At 40.7% G+C, this 16,931-nt stretch overlaps 2 long non-coding RNA genes across 6 annotated transcripts; both read right to left on the reverse strand.

Moving 5' to 3' along the window:
• Positions 1-2,043: 2,043 nt before the first annotated feature.
• LOC122990712 lies at positions 2,044-10,087 on the reverse strand. Its single transcript, XR_006405456.1, has 3 exons — positions 8,703-10,087; positions 7,055-7,109; positions 2,044-3,393 (listed from the first exon to the last, which is right to left on the reverse strand). It is a non-coding gene; the product is annotated as an uncharacterized LOC122990712 (long non-coding RNA).
• Positions 10,088-10,307: 220 nt separating this feature from the next.
• Positions 10,308-16,118, reverse strand: LOC122990709. Of its 5 annotated transcripts, XR_006405450.1 has the most exons (5): positions 15,327-16,118; positions 14,709-14,956; positions 11,708-11,790; positions 11,422-11,592; positions 10,308-11,079 (listed from the first exon to the last, which is right to left on the reverse strand). It is a non-coding gene; the product is annotated as an uncharacterized LOC122990709 (long non-coding RNA). The 5 variants fall into 5 exon arrangements; XR_006405449.1 differs by lacking the exon at positions 15,327-16,118 and having other exon boundaries at positions 10,308-11,076; positions 14,709-15,129; XR_006405448.1 differs by lacking the exon at positions 15,327-16,118 and having other exon boundaries at positions 14,709-15,129.
• Positions 16,119-16,931: the final 813 nt, after the last annotated feature.

Here is a 16,931-nt window from a genome sequence, read left to right on the forward strand (position 1 = left end):
AGCCTCTTCCTCACCTCGCCTCCATTTTTAATCTCAGTACAGTTTCTCATAATTAATGCAGCAGCTCTGTAGATCCACAGGTACCAGCCTGGAGCCACCGACCCAGTCTCCTCCCACACACACACACACACACACACACACACACACACACACATACACACACACACACATAACAACAACAACACAACATAGACTACGTGGTACGAAATAAGAACATTTACATTTTGAATACTTAAGTGCAACGTTGAGGAAAAAATGTGTTTTTGAATATTTTCATTTTATGCAGAGAGATATTTTCCTTTTGGCACATTAACAAAACCTCATAAATGCAGCTATGTTGTAAAAAATCACCTTATTTCATATTAGTTTCAACAGAAAGAAATGCCACTTTTGTCATTATTTACAGGAGTTTAACAGTAATTCCTGCAAACGACATTTATAGACTCATCATGATTTGATCTGTTACTGTTGTGGCATTAAATTATTTACTCATAATATTAGATTTTTAAAGTATTTTTACATTAATGTTGTAAGATCACTGGCATTGTTTGTCTTTTCTCTTTTTTTTCTTTTACAGTGTATATTTATCTGGCATCTATAGTTATTACAACACATCCTTATAATCAAATGTATAGTATAATAGTGTAATATGCTGCTTTCCAAATCACTATTAAACAATAATGATGTGTTATGATGTGACGACGCTGTGGTTAAAGACTCGTTCGCTTTAGGGAAAGATCGTGGCATCTGTAAACAAAACCGTAATGTTGTTACGGTTTATAAAAAAATGTCCCGACAGGAAGTGAACAGTTGTCTCCTGCAGCAAAGTTCACTTTCTACCATCTAACTATCTATCTAACCGTCCTCCTCCGTACCGAACAACCAGCCGCCAGTCAGCCGGCCGCTTAAAGGAACAGTCGCACATTTTATAGATTTTGTTTGGTTTGTTTGGAAGATTCAGGTCTGTTAAGCTTAGCTTAGCAGGAAGCAGATGGAAACTGCGTCAAAAAGAGGAAGATTTCACCTTCAGACTGCTGCAGGTTTACAGGTTTGATGTTGTTTAATGAACCTAAATCCCTTAATTCTTTACCTTGATACAGCACTAACAATGATGTAATGATGCTTTAATGGGATAATTAACAGACTGTAACATAGCCTCCTCCTAATAAGGAGACAGACATACTGACATCATCTGACCTTCGTCTCTTCCCTGCATCATAATAACTACGGCGGCTAGATGACGTAAAGGTAACTATAGGTCGTTTTTGCCGGCTGAATGTTAGACCTGTAACTATGTTTTAGAGTGAGACACACAAGGAAGCATAAGTTAAACACGGCTTTATTTCCTGTCACATGCAAATACAATAAACAACTTTCATACCTCGACACCTCTTCAACACATGGTTTCCATTATCAGTGGACTTCTCCTTCTGTATGATGAGTTATGATACAGACCTGTCAACATGTCAGACATCTTGGCGTCATTCTTATCAAGCTACTGAATTTATACCTAAGGGCCTCCGCACTAGATGATGCTCCAGTTTGTCTTAATGACACATGAACACGGTGCCTCAACTGAAGGTTTCTTACATTCCTTAAGATGTAACATGTGCATGAAACACAAAGTAAAACACCTCATATCAAGACTTATACTGTGATCAGGCTGGTTATTAGGAACAGATTCAGATTTTACAAACACAACATATTATCATCTTATAACAAGTATAAGTATTATAATTGATTTATTTATATGTGTACATTTAAATACATGTATTATAGTAGATAAAATGAGCTGCAAATTAATCCTTATGTCCTGAGTCGACCCTAAAGATTGATCTGATCAGGTCTGATCCGGGCATTTTTTTAATGAATTAGTATCTGCTAAAATAAATCTGATCATTTCTTTACCTCAACATGTGAGTGTTGCAGCATTTAGCATTTAGCTCATTTAGCTCAGACACTAACAAACTTGACATCTCTCCGTTTCTTTTAGTGAACAAAACATTCAGGAAGCAGCTTCTCTCATGTTGAGTCTGTACCGTCCGCCATGTGTCAGCGGCAATCCACAGGTACTAAAAGTTCCTACGTCTTGTGAGAATAATTGGATCGTTTGAAAGAATTCGATATGTGACGGGCCTTCTTACTCTACTCCCATTTTTTGCAGATACTGGGAGTCAGCTAGCAGGTGGAGCTGGGAGGTTTGGGCCCTTCTGGGAGTCTCTCTCTCTCTCTCTCTCTCTCTCTCTCTCTCAGCCTTCTTCTTTTGTTTGGTTTGTTGCACCATCCAACACTCTTTACACCACATTTTCACTCATCCATGCGTTACTAACACAACTGATGTTTCTCTAGTTAATATATTATTTCTTTGAGTTAAATAAATTACTTTTTGACTGATACATCTTGAGCCTTGAGCCAGGCGGTAACAGATATTAGACATTACTTATTAGACGGTGGTAATTTAATATTGATGAAACAAGATCCCTTATCACTTATTCCCATGATAAAAAAAAGAAAAAATAATCATCTTTTGGGACACTCTTCTTAAATAATCAATTGTTCAGTGTATAACATGTCGATCATTATAAGTCCAAGTTAATATATTCAGGTGACAACAAAGATGTTGAGTCATAGAAAGCTGGAATATTAGCAAATATTCACAGTTGAGAAGCTGCTGCCACAGAAGTTTTGGCACTTTTACTTCAAAAATAACTAAAATGAGCAAGATGTCATTTAACCAGAACAACAAACACAGATTCAAATACAAAAAAAAAGCTTAAACTACATCAGTAAAAATGTATTTCCTGACTCTTAATGAAGCAGCGTTGACACATTTCCACACCGATAGCCGATAAAGCGGGTTTTAAATACTGGTTTCGTTAGATTTCCTCTTTATTTCGGACAAATGGATTTCCATTGTGTGAGATGAGGAAGAAGAGAGGGAGGGGATGATGAAGGGACGGAGAGTGGTTTCAGAGCAGTAATCTGGTTTGGAAGTCACGGCTGGTCCATACACTCCCAGTAAATTTCCTGCTGTAAATGGGGGCTAATGGGGGAAAGGTCTGTGTAATTCTCTCTCCATTAGCTGCTCCGCCTGGCCTAATTGCCTATCCGAGCCTGAACAATTTTGTTAGACGTTGCCCGGGTAATTATGGCTGCTTTGGCTAAAAATAACAGCCGCCCAGAATCCAGAGTCAGGCAGTGGTTTTCATTTCTCTTTTGTCTTAAAAATCCAAACCGTCGTGCTCTTCCACCCACCAGCAGCTACACACTGCTGGGACGGACGGAGCTGTAAGTAAAGTTAATATGGAGGCCACGCTGTGATGGAGGCGATTAGGGAATCGAACCAGTGGTGGTTTGGTCCTCCACGGACACGTTTCTGCTGCTGGTGATGAGCTGAAGGACAGTGAGAAGGGGATGAAACTGATCATCCTGCAGCCACCAAACACACAGACACAAACTATTGTTGAGAGCAGAACATATTAATGTCTGAATGAGACCTTTAAACCTGCATTAACTGATGTTTTGTTCACAAGTAGTGACCAACTCTGACTCATTATCATCTTTTAAGTTGATATGTTGAACTTGTTAGCAAACAGTTGCTTATTTCCACATCCAGCAGTTACGGAGCAACATTATCATTCATGTGGAGTCGTGTTTCTGTCCACCTGGTGAATGTAAGTCCAATATTCACTCTCTTTTATCTCTGTTTTTACTCTCTACCAACTCCTGAAGGAAATATCTGGCTCTTTAGCTGCTAAATGCTCCACTATGTTCACCAGCTAGTCTACAGCTAACTGTGTCTGTTTGCCGTTTGGTGCTGAGCAGGTAGTGTACAGTTGGATTTTTAGAGCTTTATCTCTGGAAACAGCTGCCTGCTGCGGCCCAAAACGACGCTATGAGAGCGCTGAGAGTGAACCAAGACGGTAAAGTTAATAAACGATGAGCTGAAACTCGTTCAGAAATAAAGTGTTCAGGGTCGTCATGGCTGCGGGGAAGAAGCTGTGTTTGAAACGGGATTTCTAGCGCCTCCTGTGGGGCATCAGTTGGAACAGGTGGTGAGCCGGGTGAGAGGGGTCAGATCAACATGAACACAGCATGAACCCTAACCCTAACACCAGGATAACAATACACAGCGATGGTTGGTGTGCAGTAGCGTTTTAATGAATCTAAATGTTGTATTGACTCTCTTTAGTTTCAGCTTTTAACATCTGTAAGAGCCAAAAGATTAAAATACCTTAATGGGGGCATCATCATGCATTTCCAGGTCTCTATTTATATCCCGGGGCTTTACTGGAATATCTTTGCATGATTTCCAGTTATAAACTCTTATTTATTTATCTCATACTGGTCCTTTATGCAGCCCCCTCAGTTCAGCCTCTGTCTGAAACAGGCTGAAACAGCTCCTGTCTCTTTAAGGCCCCGAATACTGATGAGCCCAAATCCAGTCCAGAATATGAGAACTGACAATGTGATCAACCCATGGAACGACCTTATTAATAATAATGAATGATTCATGAGGAGGATGTAGAGGTAACTTCACAAACAAAGTGTTTGAAGCAGGTTGAAGCCCTGGGTTTTGACTGGCAGGCAGCATTTTTACATACAGTCACCTCAAGTTTGGGAACTTTAACCATGTTCATCACATCCAATGTCATATCAGTGTAAAAATAACAGAAAACTACAAAAAAAAGTATGATATGTCCCTTTTAACAAAAACCCAAATGTTCAATAAACATCTATATTAAAGGGAAGGTCAAAGGTCAGCAAAACTCTCTGGATTCATCTGAAATATCCAGTTTTCTACAGACTGTAGAATATATATAAAACCTGAAGCTTTTCTGCCATAATAACTAAAAGGCAGAGTGTTATTATCTGTATTCTTGCAGGTACGGATGCCTCAGGTATTATTGTTGCATCATTTGAGATACCAGTTCTCCCAGTTTGAAGTATCGCTTCGGATTACACTGTAAGTGTTTCCTCCGCTGACATTCTAAGGAAGTCGTGACAGGAAAAGGTTCAGAGAGCAGCTTTTCTTTCTTACCGTTGTCACCGTGTGGAAACAGACTTCTTTTAAATGAAGATTCGTGTTCTAATCTTCTCTCCATCCTTCCTTCCCTTCCCTCCCCTCCAGACAGATTTACCTCCCGCTCCGTCAGCCCCCGGCCTACGTATTTATCCCAGCAACCCTTTCTGCTGGCCTGGCACTTGTGTTTATGTAGTGCTGTGATTGTTGATTTATATTTTGACAGCATGCATCTGCGTATTTTGCTGATGTGTGTTTTTTTTTTTTTTTATTTGTGTGTACGTGCACACACCGCCGGTTGTATGTATGTGTGTGTGTGTGTGTGTGTGTTCCTCCGCCGCTCTGTGTGCGAGTGTGTGTTGCTAACAGCAGCTATTGACTTGTTGTAAAGCCGCGGTCCTTGAGAGTATTTATGAGCGGGGAAGCGGAGCAGCTCGGTGGCATTTTCCTGTCGCTAAAGCAGAACGACTCTCTCAAATCTCTCTCTCTCCGCTCTGATAGCCTCTGCTGAGCAAAGAGACACGTTTCCCAGAGTTCATAGCACCCCCATACCCCCCCCCTCCACCCCCACCACCTTCTCTCTATCCATCCACAGCTATCTGACAAATCCATATGGAAGTTTATTGATGACAAAAGTATTGAACGAGCACCAAGACGAGCCGTAATCAATCTGTGAAGTGAGGGACACACAAACTCCACTTTGTATAAATCCAGTGAAAACCAAACATTCACACAGGATTATATTCTAAGAGAAGCAGCAGCCCGAATCTTACAATTTTCTGTTATGTTGTCAGAAATGTAACAGTGAAAAAGACCACATATACTGAATTTAGCTAAGTTAAGATTCACATATCACTTGCACACCAATGTGCAATATACATAATGTATATTTGTATTTTTTATTTTGTCTCTTCTCTCTCTGTTTTTATAATTGTAAATATTTATTATATTCTCTAACAGGAACTTGAGCTTGAAGAAGTTGTGCATGTGACAGTAAAAGCTCAGTTCACATTGGAATTCTTGTGCAGTTCACTCAATCAGGTTAACAATAAATTAAGTTTACATTAAATTAAAATTAAAATTAAAACGTTTAAAGAGAGTAGCCTGGTGTAAGAGATAATATATTATTTACAACAGTTATTTACAGCACTTTGAATGAAGTATTAGTGCAGCAGCATTGGTGCAGGGAGATATTGCACATTAAAGGGAGAGTTCTTTCTTTTTTTTCTTTTAAGTGGGTTGTATGAGGTAGTTATACATAGTCAGTGTATTAGCTGCAGTAGACGGGTGTAAGCACCACCCAGTGTGGAGAAGCAGACAGGAGTACTGGCACAGAAGCTACTGTACTGTACTAAATAAAGGCCCATTTAAAAAAAATCAATATGAGTTTAAGTGTAGACTATATTTAGAAAATTAGGAATACAGAAGTTTTACAGATGAGAAGATGTAGTGCCAAAAGAAAAGGCTGTCTGACGGAGAGGTAAAGCAGTGCAAATATTCTAAATGTAGCATGAACTTAAACTGATATTGAGTTTTTTAGGTGGCTAAAATATGTTTTGCTGCTGACCCGTCCTCAGCAGTACAGTGCCTAGCTTCCATGCTGGTATTCCTGCCTGCTTGTCCAAACTGGGGAGGTGCCGACCCCCCGTCTACTGCAGGTATATACACTGAAAATCCAAACTACTGCTTTAAGAAAAAAAACCAGATGTTGCACCAGCAAGGTATGGATATTGTACTACAGTGTAGAATCATGTTATACTAGAGTATAAATAAGGGTTTTGAGTAAATAAGCATAAATGAACAAGCAAGGTGCTTGAGTGCCAGGTTGAAGTTAGGATAAGATAATTTAAGGTCTTTTTTTTTGGTAATTGTTTAAAGTTGGAGTGCAGGACTTTTGTCTCCCTCTTCTGGCGGTGAGAGTAAAAAGGGAAACGCTCAGCTGTGATTGACTCAAAACATCAGTTTAAAACAGTTCAGTAAACTAAACACATTTAAATATTTGCAGTTTTTGTCGTCAGTGAACCTCCGTACCTCTCCCTCCGCTCTGAGGATGATGCCGCGTGTCGATGACAGATCCAGACATGACCTGCAACAGATGCACAGCTTAATTCTCTCTGCAGACTCTAATGGAGACAAATGGACGAGCCAGCAAGCGACAGAAGGTGTCGCACATCTATATTCATCTAAATTCCCCCCCCCCCCCCCCAAAAAAATTTGTGTGTTTATAGTGTTTGTGTTTTCATGTCAGCTGTGGCGACAGGTGCCTGCTGATCTGTAAAGTGTTTCTCCATAATTCTTGACCTCTGACCCCGCTGCTTTATTTGTTTTTAAATTCATGAATTTAATCAATCTGTCATGTGAGTGTGACATACTGCTGTAGTCTTTTCTCAGAGACACAGATGGAGCTTTAATAGATTGTACAAAAAATATATATATTTCAAAGAAATTTACCAATAATTATATTTATATATTAGCAAGTGAGTGAGCGGCCAAAAACATCAATTAATGCAGGTTTTTAATTCTTTTGTTTGTTTTTGTATTACACAATAATTTGATGAATTCTCATAGTTTAAGGCTAAATTATTTAATATACACTATATGGCCAAAAGTATATGGACACGCAAACATTTCACCCATGAACATTTAACACAGTATATTCCAAACATTGGTCATTTAGGCTGCAGTAATCCATCAGAGCTGCTTTTCAGGTGGTTGAAGAGCCTCCACCCGCACCTTTCCAACATCAGATTAGTCGGGGGTTCGTTTCTGACAGTTTGCTGTAACTTTCTGAGACTGACAATCGAACATCCACACCGATTCTCTGCAGTGATCGACCAGGCGTGCAGACACTTTCAATGTCTTCCATCTAAAAACGTGAACCATTATCCTCAAATTTAAACATAATTCCACATCTCTACTGACTGCTTGGAACAATTATAAACACTTTAGATTTCATATGAGGTTGAGCAACAAGTCGAACATACTACTGCTTTTAATACTACCCTCAATCTGCTGCTGTAACTGTGTTCACACGCTCACACGAAGATGACCGCTGTACCGTTTGTGTTTATTCGCCCCCAGGCAGCCAAATTTTCCAACTGCATGTCAGCTCGCCTGTGTGTCTGAGTTCAGTTTAGCCTTTGACTGAACTCACCAGAAACTCTGGTTCTTTCGATTATTTCCCTCCAGTCTCTCTCCTTTTTTTTTTTTCCAAAGAACAATCCAAACTTTTTCCTAAAAGTTGAGCCAAAGTAGCCAAACACAAACCTGGAAAAACAGATCTTGACCTTATTTTAAGACCGTTTTTTTCTCAACAGTTTATATGTAGGCCAACATGATTCCTGCATTTCAAGTGGGCCCCATCTTTGAGAGACCCTGCTCTGACCTTTGACCCCTTTCCCTCCCATCTGTCCCCCCTTCAGTTCTCTCTAAAAACACTCTGCGTTTCTTTGGTGTCGATGAGTGAGCGGTAGGTAGGTAGGCGGCGGCGGCGGCGGCTAATGACTTCGGCCCCCTTTTTAATGACGCCGGCTGCACTTTTGCCTTTGAATGCTAAATGAGACTTGGCTCCGACACACACAAACAACAATAAAAGATATTTAACAGTAATTGCCTGGCAGCAACAAAAGACAATGACATTTCGGAGCACGCCGTCGCCGCTAATTGAGCTCCGTCGTACCTGAAGATTTATGGAGAAGCTGAAGTCGTCCTCTCTCGCTCTGCAAGGACAGTCTGCTGCCGGAGAGAAGAAAGACACACACACACACACACACACACACACACACACACACACACAGGAAGCAAAGGTTGTTTGACGAAGGCTGGTAAATACAGTACCTGGTGTGAAAAAAAAAAAAAAAACACAGTCGCAGGAAATGAGCTTCAACGATGCGCTGCACTCGCTTGCCTAAACTGGATTCATTTCAAAAGAAAAGACACAAACAGGCATTCAGCTGAAAAAAAAACCTCTTTCTCCTGCTTTAGAAATGTACAGGTCACATCTCTGCTCCACTTTTCCTCCATCTTTTCCTTTTTTATTATTTACACACCACAAAACTGTGAAAAAAAGGGGGACTGACCTCTATTCAGTAACAGTCTGGTTTATTCTCACTGAATAGCTGTAATTCTGGATAAATGTGGCCGAGTTTGAAGGTGGTGTGTCTATGTAAATATGGATAAACATTAGCTTAAAGAACTCAAAGAGACTCCAGCGGAAAAGCTGCTTGAGATGCCCGAGGTGAAATCCATCTGAGGCCCAGAGTTCAGTCAGCTCCTTCTGCGTCTGAGCAGATGGGTAACAGTCTTTAACGGGTTGATATACTGAGCTTTACTGCAAACTGCAGTCAGGTCATTGCCACATGTTTGCAGCTGAGACAGACAATGCTCATTTAAACACAGCGATGCTAATAGCAGAGGCTCATAAAAACAGCCTGATATCATCTTTTTCATCTCATCAAAAAAGAGGAAAATTAGTCAAATAAAGTAAGTAACTCTCTCTCGTCGGGTCAAAGCTGAAGGAATAAACACCAGAGAATAAATATATTATGAATGTTCTGTAAATAAATGTAGATAAATGATCAAACAAGGAGTAGATAAAAAAAGATGCCTGTCAATATCTGCTGGGTCACAGCTCTGGTAAGAAAAGCTGTATGCATGTAACTATATCAATGAAAGTGGAAACTGCAAAAGAGCTGTGTGCCGGAGGGGTTGCTACTAGCAACAGAAAATGTTCGACTGAAACCAACTGCTGCTGCAGAGCAGTAGAGTTGTGACCCTTTCTGTAGTTCCATCTCAATTGTTTCTATTAATAGTAACAACACCCGCAAATTCTGCTCCCACCTCTCCCACCACATTTAAAGAGGACATATTCAGCTTTTTGTGATTTTCTGTTATTTATATACTGTAATGATGTCGGATGTTAAACGTGGTCAAAGTTCCCAAAACTTGAGGTGAATGTTTGTGAAAATGTTCCCTGCGAGTTAATGTTGTTGCTATGGTGTGTTGTTTGCGTCGTCCGGATCGGATTTCAGCTCCAACACGTACGGATGGATTTGAGAGAAGTTGACATTTGGAGTAAAGAAGGAGAAAAAGAAGTGAAATCCTGTTACTAGGAGGAAGCTTCCTGAAAGCTGACCAATCAGAACAGAGTGGGCTCATCAGGAGGCGGGGCCTTAAAGAGACAGGAGCTAAAACGGCCTGTTTCAGACAGAGGCTGAACTGAGGGGCTGCATAAAGGACCAGTAGAAGATCAATAAGGAGTTTTTAACTGGAAATCAGGCAAAGATATTACATGTTAATTGTCATTTTGACATGCTGACGGGTTTAAATATTATTATTATAGTATATAATATACTATTTAGCCCCATAGTTGCTGATTTCATCCAAAATGTACCTAGAATTTAAAAGTAACAAAACTTTAAGCTAAGGTGAATGGATGTTTCTTGCTGAAATGCACCATGGGAGTTGTAGTTAATATCTACATTGTGGTTTTTATGTCCACAGGCTTCTGCCTTCAACTTTTTAGATATTTTCTAACGTATGTCTCAGTCTTTTGTACTGAGGATTCAACTGGGAGAGTTTCATGATGACTCAAACCCGAGAAGAGCTCCAAATATGAGTCACTAAACATCGTTTATGGGTAAAACAAATGGGACTTTTAATTCCTCCTCACAACTTTTACTGTTTTGGTAGGATGTGTATCAACTAGATAAAAGTTAACCTTAGTTAAGTTTCAGATTTGATCCATTTTGTTCCAATGAGTCAGTGTTTAAACTCTGAGGAAGACTCCATGCTCCCACCATCAAACTTCTTCATTTATTGGATTTACATTTAAAGACAAACAGAATAAATGAACAAGAGTAAATCAGGTAGCGAAGACACCTCAGCAGCCAGCACTTAAACTGAACTCTTTCAGACTCAGCTGGGAATCGTAATGTTCCAGTGAATTACAGAAATGTCCTTTCCCAGGTTTCATAGCCTTCCTGCTTTACTGCAGCTGCTCCGTCCCCACAGGAACTGTTTGGAAAAATTAAACTGTGCTGCTGCTGCTGCTGCTGCTGGAAAGTACAGGGAAGAAAGGTATGGATACAGAGAGAGAGGGTGAAGAAAGTTAGAAGAGTTTAGTACTACAGTGTCCTGATTGGGTCTTAAACGAGATTCATAATCGGAGGACTCAGGCTGATACATTCAATGGGCCCCATCAGCAGAGAACAACGATGCACGTTTGAGAAAAAGGCTACATCCTTTTTAATACATCTCTGTACAAAAAAAGGATTTACTTTTTAATTATCTGTAGTAAAAACATGGAACTATTAACATTTTGAGAATCAGCTGTTTTGAGTCTTGTCAGGGAAGCAGAGGAGAATTCTTTTGGCGGCAAGTTTGTAAATGTTATTGACCTTGTTACGGTCGGTTGGGACGTTCCTCTCAACGGACAACAGCAGACGATCTGAGAGTCTTTCTTCTCCACATCTGTTTCTAATCTGGGTCTTGATCTTCAGTTTGGGGAACATTCGCTGGACTGATGCAGCTGTCACCGGCGATGTAGCTTTTATTTTGATGGGTTTTGTCTGTGAGCAGCGTTGCTCTGAAGGTTTCTCTTCCAGATCTCATAACAGTTTCATGCAGAGGAACATGCAGAGGTTTAAGTTCTACTGGTTCTACTAATAGACATAGCAAACATACCTTTATCTCTGTCATCTCCTCCCTTGCTGCCTCTAGCTGCATTTTTTGCTGCAGATCCCTTTGTATTGTCTCTTCTTGGCATCCTGTAATCATAGAGTAACCCAACGCTAATCTCCCTCTCTACAAGTGCAAAGTTAATCCGAGCTAAAGGGTTGTAAGCGCATTTTAACAAAAGAATACTCTGATTTCCTTTTAAGGTTTTACCACAGCACAAGGTTTTAATTTCCAAATAATTTGCATAGAAATGGCTAAATATATCTAGCTAGCCAGCTGCTATCCATCTAGCATATTGTTTAGCATGTTAAACAGCTTTGGACAGACCTACATATGAAACCAACTTGGAAAATACAGTCTGCATACATAAGTAAAGCATCCTCAGTAATATTTAATCCATACCTTTGTTTTAATTGCCTCATCAATTAGTAGTTGGATCAATGTTACAGCTTAGACCATTGATCCAAAGACAGTAGAACAGTCCAGAGGGGATGTGACTGAGCAAACTGTTGGGTAGGACTGTACTAAAATCAAATGAATGGAATAATGTCAGCTACAAAAACTACAACATATTTTTAAGGGTACTTTTTTCCTAATGTTCAGCCCACATAAAGGATACATTCATTTCTACCATAATGGGCACCATGAAGACATTTTAAAGGGCAAAGTATCTCATGTTCTTCACTGGGAGGCACTTCACCATGTTTTTCTCCCGCACAATGCACCCTATAGAAAACTTCACCATGTTTATTTCATTCATTTGAAGGACACCCAATTCTGCACTTCCACATGTTAAACTTGGGGCCACCCTAAATGGCACTTCACTGGAAGGACACCCATACAGAACCTCCAGCTCACCCCATTACAATGGCAGCTCATAGGGCACTGCATTATATCTTGTAGGGGAACTTTATATAGAGCACTATTACATTTCCTTCCACTGAAAGAGCCCATGAGGGTGCTTCATTCCAGATTTTGGTATGTTTTCTCCATTGTGTGGGCATCTTAGAGGGCATTTTATCATGTTTGCTCTACTGTTGGGGCACCTTAGGGGGCACTTTTGTTGTATTTTTTGCCCTCCCTGAACCATCTGAGTCCTCCAGTGAGATTAATACAAATGACTCCAAAGGAAGTTTCACCAGTTTCATTTTATCAGTTCAGAGCAAGTGGCAGCTGCCTCGTCTTGAGGCTGAAGTACTTTAAAGTTCCACCGATGGCCGCAAGCTGCTCCAACTGACTCCCATTCAAAAAGCCTCGACTTCTCTCTAGAAATACAAAGTCAATTATTTTTTTCAACAAGTCATTCTGGTCTCAATTTCTAAATTCAGGCCCTCTAATAAGTGTGCTGGTGGTCATTTTGAAAATTATTGCTCTGTTAATAAAATTTGAAGATTTATAGTAGCTTTGATGTCTGCCGTGTAGGCGCTGATTCACAGCTGTGATTGACACTTGGCTCACCTGCTGCTCTCCCCATCTCACACTGAGTCGAACTGTTGTCACAATATTTCACTAAGTTTAACGTTACGTGATTATGATATTTGCCCTGTAAGCATGATTTGGCTAAAGTAGCTAATGCTAGCCCAAGTATGCAGCGGTCGGTGTTCCCAGTAAGCTAGCGTTAGGGGGCGTGTTTCCAGAGCGTGAAAGGCAACACCCCAAACTCCTTATTCAGAGGGTCCTGAGTCCAAATGGAAAAGACAGAGCCGACCATAAGATGCAACTCTGGGATTCAAACCAGCTCCAATGAAACCAACGGGTGACGTCACATCTCGATACGTCCAGTTTTATATACAGTCTGTGGTCCTGATGTTTCATTAAATTGTTAGGGGGAAAAAAACACAATAAAGCTAAAAGCATAAGTCCATTGTGGTCCTTTCTCAGTAAAAGGGGGTAAGATGGCAGATGTTTAAGTTATGCAAAACAAGTTAAAACCAAGCAGCAACCTCTGGGGCTGTAAAATGAAGCCAATGCAGAAGTGCCAAAAACTGCAGTTCCTTGATTGACCACTTGGGGCTCCAAAAGCGAGTCAATCCCCATAGACCCCCATGTTAAAATGCCCAACTTTACAGCAGAAATAAACATGTTTACAGTCTGGTACAAACAACGGTTTTGGTCTCTGTAGCTAATTTCCTCTTTCAAGACAACTGTACGGGGGGGTGAATTTTTTTATAACTCACTCGTTTAAATTTCATTAAGCCGTAAAGTTCTGCATAATGAAGGACATGGCTGCTTTGAGTGACAGGTCCGCCAGCCGCTAGGTGGCTTGTTTCAGCCATTGGGCCCCGCCTCTTTGCCCATTTTTGATTGGCTGGGAGTTAGGCAGCGTCACGCACTGCCAAGATGGCGACTGGCGCAGAGCGGCTCGCTTTGAGCTTCAAAACCGCTCTTCAGGAACCAACGGGTGACGTCACGGTAACTACGTCCATATTTTTATACAGTCTATGGTTAAAACACATGCAATAAGAAAATAAACAACATACCAGCAGATCTATCCATCAGCCTCAGCTGTTCTCTTTCTTAAATGACTAAACCGAGATGCAACATGACACCAGAACCACCAGTGGCTTCAGACGTGTTCATAGGATTTTGACTGGTGGAGTTATTTTTCTTCTTCTGCAACTTTTACTTAAGTGAAGGGTTTGACTTCTTCTTCCTCCTCAGACTGAAGTAAATAAAACTCTCTGTAAACTGCCAACTAGGATTTGATTGATTTTCGGAGGATGATTCCTCTTAAAGACGACATTTTGCATCGATGATATTTTCAAATTGGAACATAAACTATCCTGAGACTGAAAATACATTTCTCTCCGCTGGAGCGAGGTCTGTATGATATTCATGTGTGTGTATCTGGAATGAGATCGGTGTGTTTTCATTAGAATCAGTTCAGGTTAATAAGCTCTCGCAGTGTTTTATTGATCATCTCAATCGATCAAACTTAAATCAGATCAGACCGGAGTGGATCAGGTTAATAATATCATTATCAGGCGCCGATCAGCTGGATTATTACCTTCATACACAGGAACCCCAACCGACGCCGCTGCCTCATTGGCTGGCCGTTACCCCTCCTCCTCCTCCTCCTCCTCCTCCTCCTCGCCATGTGTCACAGCGAGGCAGCGCTTGGCTTTCATTACACCGCCCATTGATCTCTAGGAGGAAGACGGAGCGGCGCTCTAATGGGTGACGACTGGCAGCGTGTCGGCCTGTCCGTCCTCCTCCACCTCCTCCACCATCATCATCATCCGCTCCTCCTCTGCTCTGCCGTGGAGAGGAGTGACGGAAGACAGAGGCGGAGGGGAGGAGGGAGTAAAAAAAAAGGAGGATGACTGCTCAGGAGAGGAAGCAAGGAATCCAGTTAACTCACTTAATATTTGAGGGACAAACATTTAAAGAGGTGAGGAAGAGGGAAGAGGAGGATGAGAGGATAGAAAAGAAGGCAAAGTGGAAGCAGAGGACAAGAGAGCGACGAGGACAAGTAAAATACCAGATGGTTAGAATGAAAATATATAAATAATTGAAAAGCAATGAAATAATTATTTTAAACAAATATAAAGAAATAGTTGGAAGAAGGCCAAATGATAAAACTTGAGTTTCGAGGAGGCTTTTAAACAATAAAAACAACACTGACTTTGAGAGTCCTCGAGCGGTTTCCAATAAACAGCCCGGGGACCGTGAGAAAAGGCCCCGTCAGAGGAAGACCAGCAGCAGTCTTCCTCGTGAGGGCTGATACTGTAAAGCAGGAGACTGACTGGAAACCTACAAAACAAGCAATAAAACCTTGAGATCAGTAAAAGTTTAACAACCTCAGGTGTAAAACGACCTTGTCTCGAAATATTTTTTTTTCAGAATAAAATGAAAATGACATGATTGATGTGGATTTTTGACTTTATGAATTGGCTATTTGCATGTAGGTTTAACTAGAATATGAAATTATAAAATGCATTTTTTTGGAATTCTACAAATGTCAAATAACAATAATCCAGCCAACAATGTTCAAACAAAGCAGTGAAATCTGAATCTGAGAGCAACTATCAGCTTACATCATCATAAACAATAAGTAACTTTGGTGAAAACAAACATTTACTCAACATAAGTCATGTGACTATCTGTTGTGATTTCATAGGGGTCAAAGGTTAACACCCAGAGTGTTAATTATTTATAAAAACATCATAACTGTTAAATAATACAGGAATTCTTAAAGGGTAAATGTCTTTGCACACCAAGTCCGTTTTTTCGTCGTCATGTTGTGTCGATCACGTTTACACGCCGACTCCGAAAGTTTCATCCGTCGTTAAAGTTTTCAGAGCAGGTTTCTGCATTTTTTTGCATCCGTCAAAAGTCTTTACAGAGTTGTTTGACCACTCAGAGCCACCGTACACGCAAACAACACAGCCTGGAAACACTGATACTATCAGCTCCAGCAGAGGACTGATCACAGGACGACTGTTGATCATGATCTTGTCTGTATGTTGCAGCGTTTTGAGGCTGTGCCCTGAATATCACAGGCTGATCACCTGTGTGTGTGTGTGTGTGTGTGTGTGTGTGTGTGCTGCCAGCCGCTGTTCAGGATCAATTGGATCGTGGACATTGTTGGTCTTATTTTTACTGTGTGGTTCTTTCTTTTTCTTTCAAGAATTTAGAGGACCACAAAATCATCCTCACTGCTTGACGACTCCATTTTGCCTCATTTAGCGAATTTTCGCAATGAATACAGTAATAAAACGCATCGGACTCAGTGTGCGAGGTTTCTGTACGTAATGATTTTTGTTGGATGACGGATTAAAAAAACGCAAACGATAAAAATGGACTTGGTGTGCAAAGACCTTAATTCCACTGATTTTCCACCTCAGCGTGTCTCATGTTCTATACGTAGTGTTTTATATCTCCAGATTGAGCTGTGTGAAATCTGATAAATTGCCTCAAGTGATGTCACTTGAGTCAGCGTCAGCGTGGGCTGAAGAAGTTTGAAAATGAAAAAAATCTGGAGGTTGTGGAGTTAAAGGGAAGTGAGATTATCAGACATCTGTAGCTTCACATCTCTGCATCTCCAGGCTACATTAGCTGCTACTAGCATAACAAACCCCAAGCTACCACCCAGCTGTCAGTGGCCGTGTTGCATTGTGGGTAACAGGCGCCAGGTTTTAACCAAGAAGAATGTGTTGAATAAAACATATATCTGTGATGCAGAATCGATGGTGTACTTTTAACATCCTCTGCCTCACCATGACAACAC

The sequence above is a fragment of the Thunnus albacares genome, chromosome 10 (assembly GCF_914725855.1).
Source record: "Thunnus albacares chromosome 10, fThuAlb1.1, whole genome shotgun sequence".
Classification (NCBI taxonomy): domain Eukaryota; kingdom Metazoa; phylum Chordata; class Actinopteri; order Scombriformes; family Scombridae; genus Thunnus; species Thunnus albacares.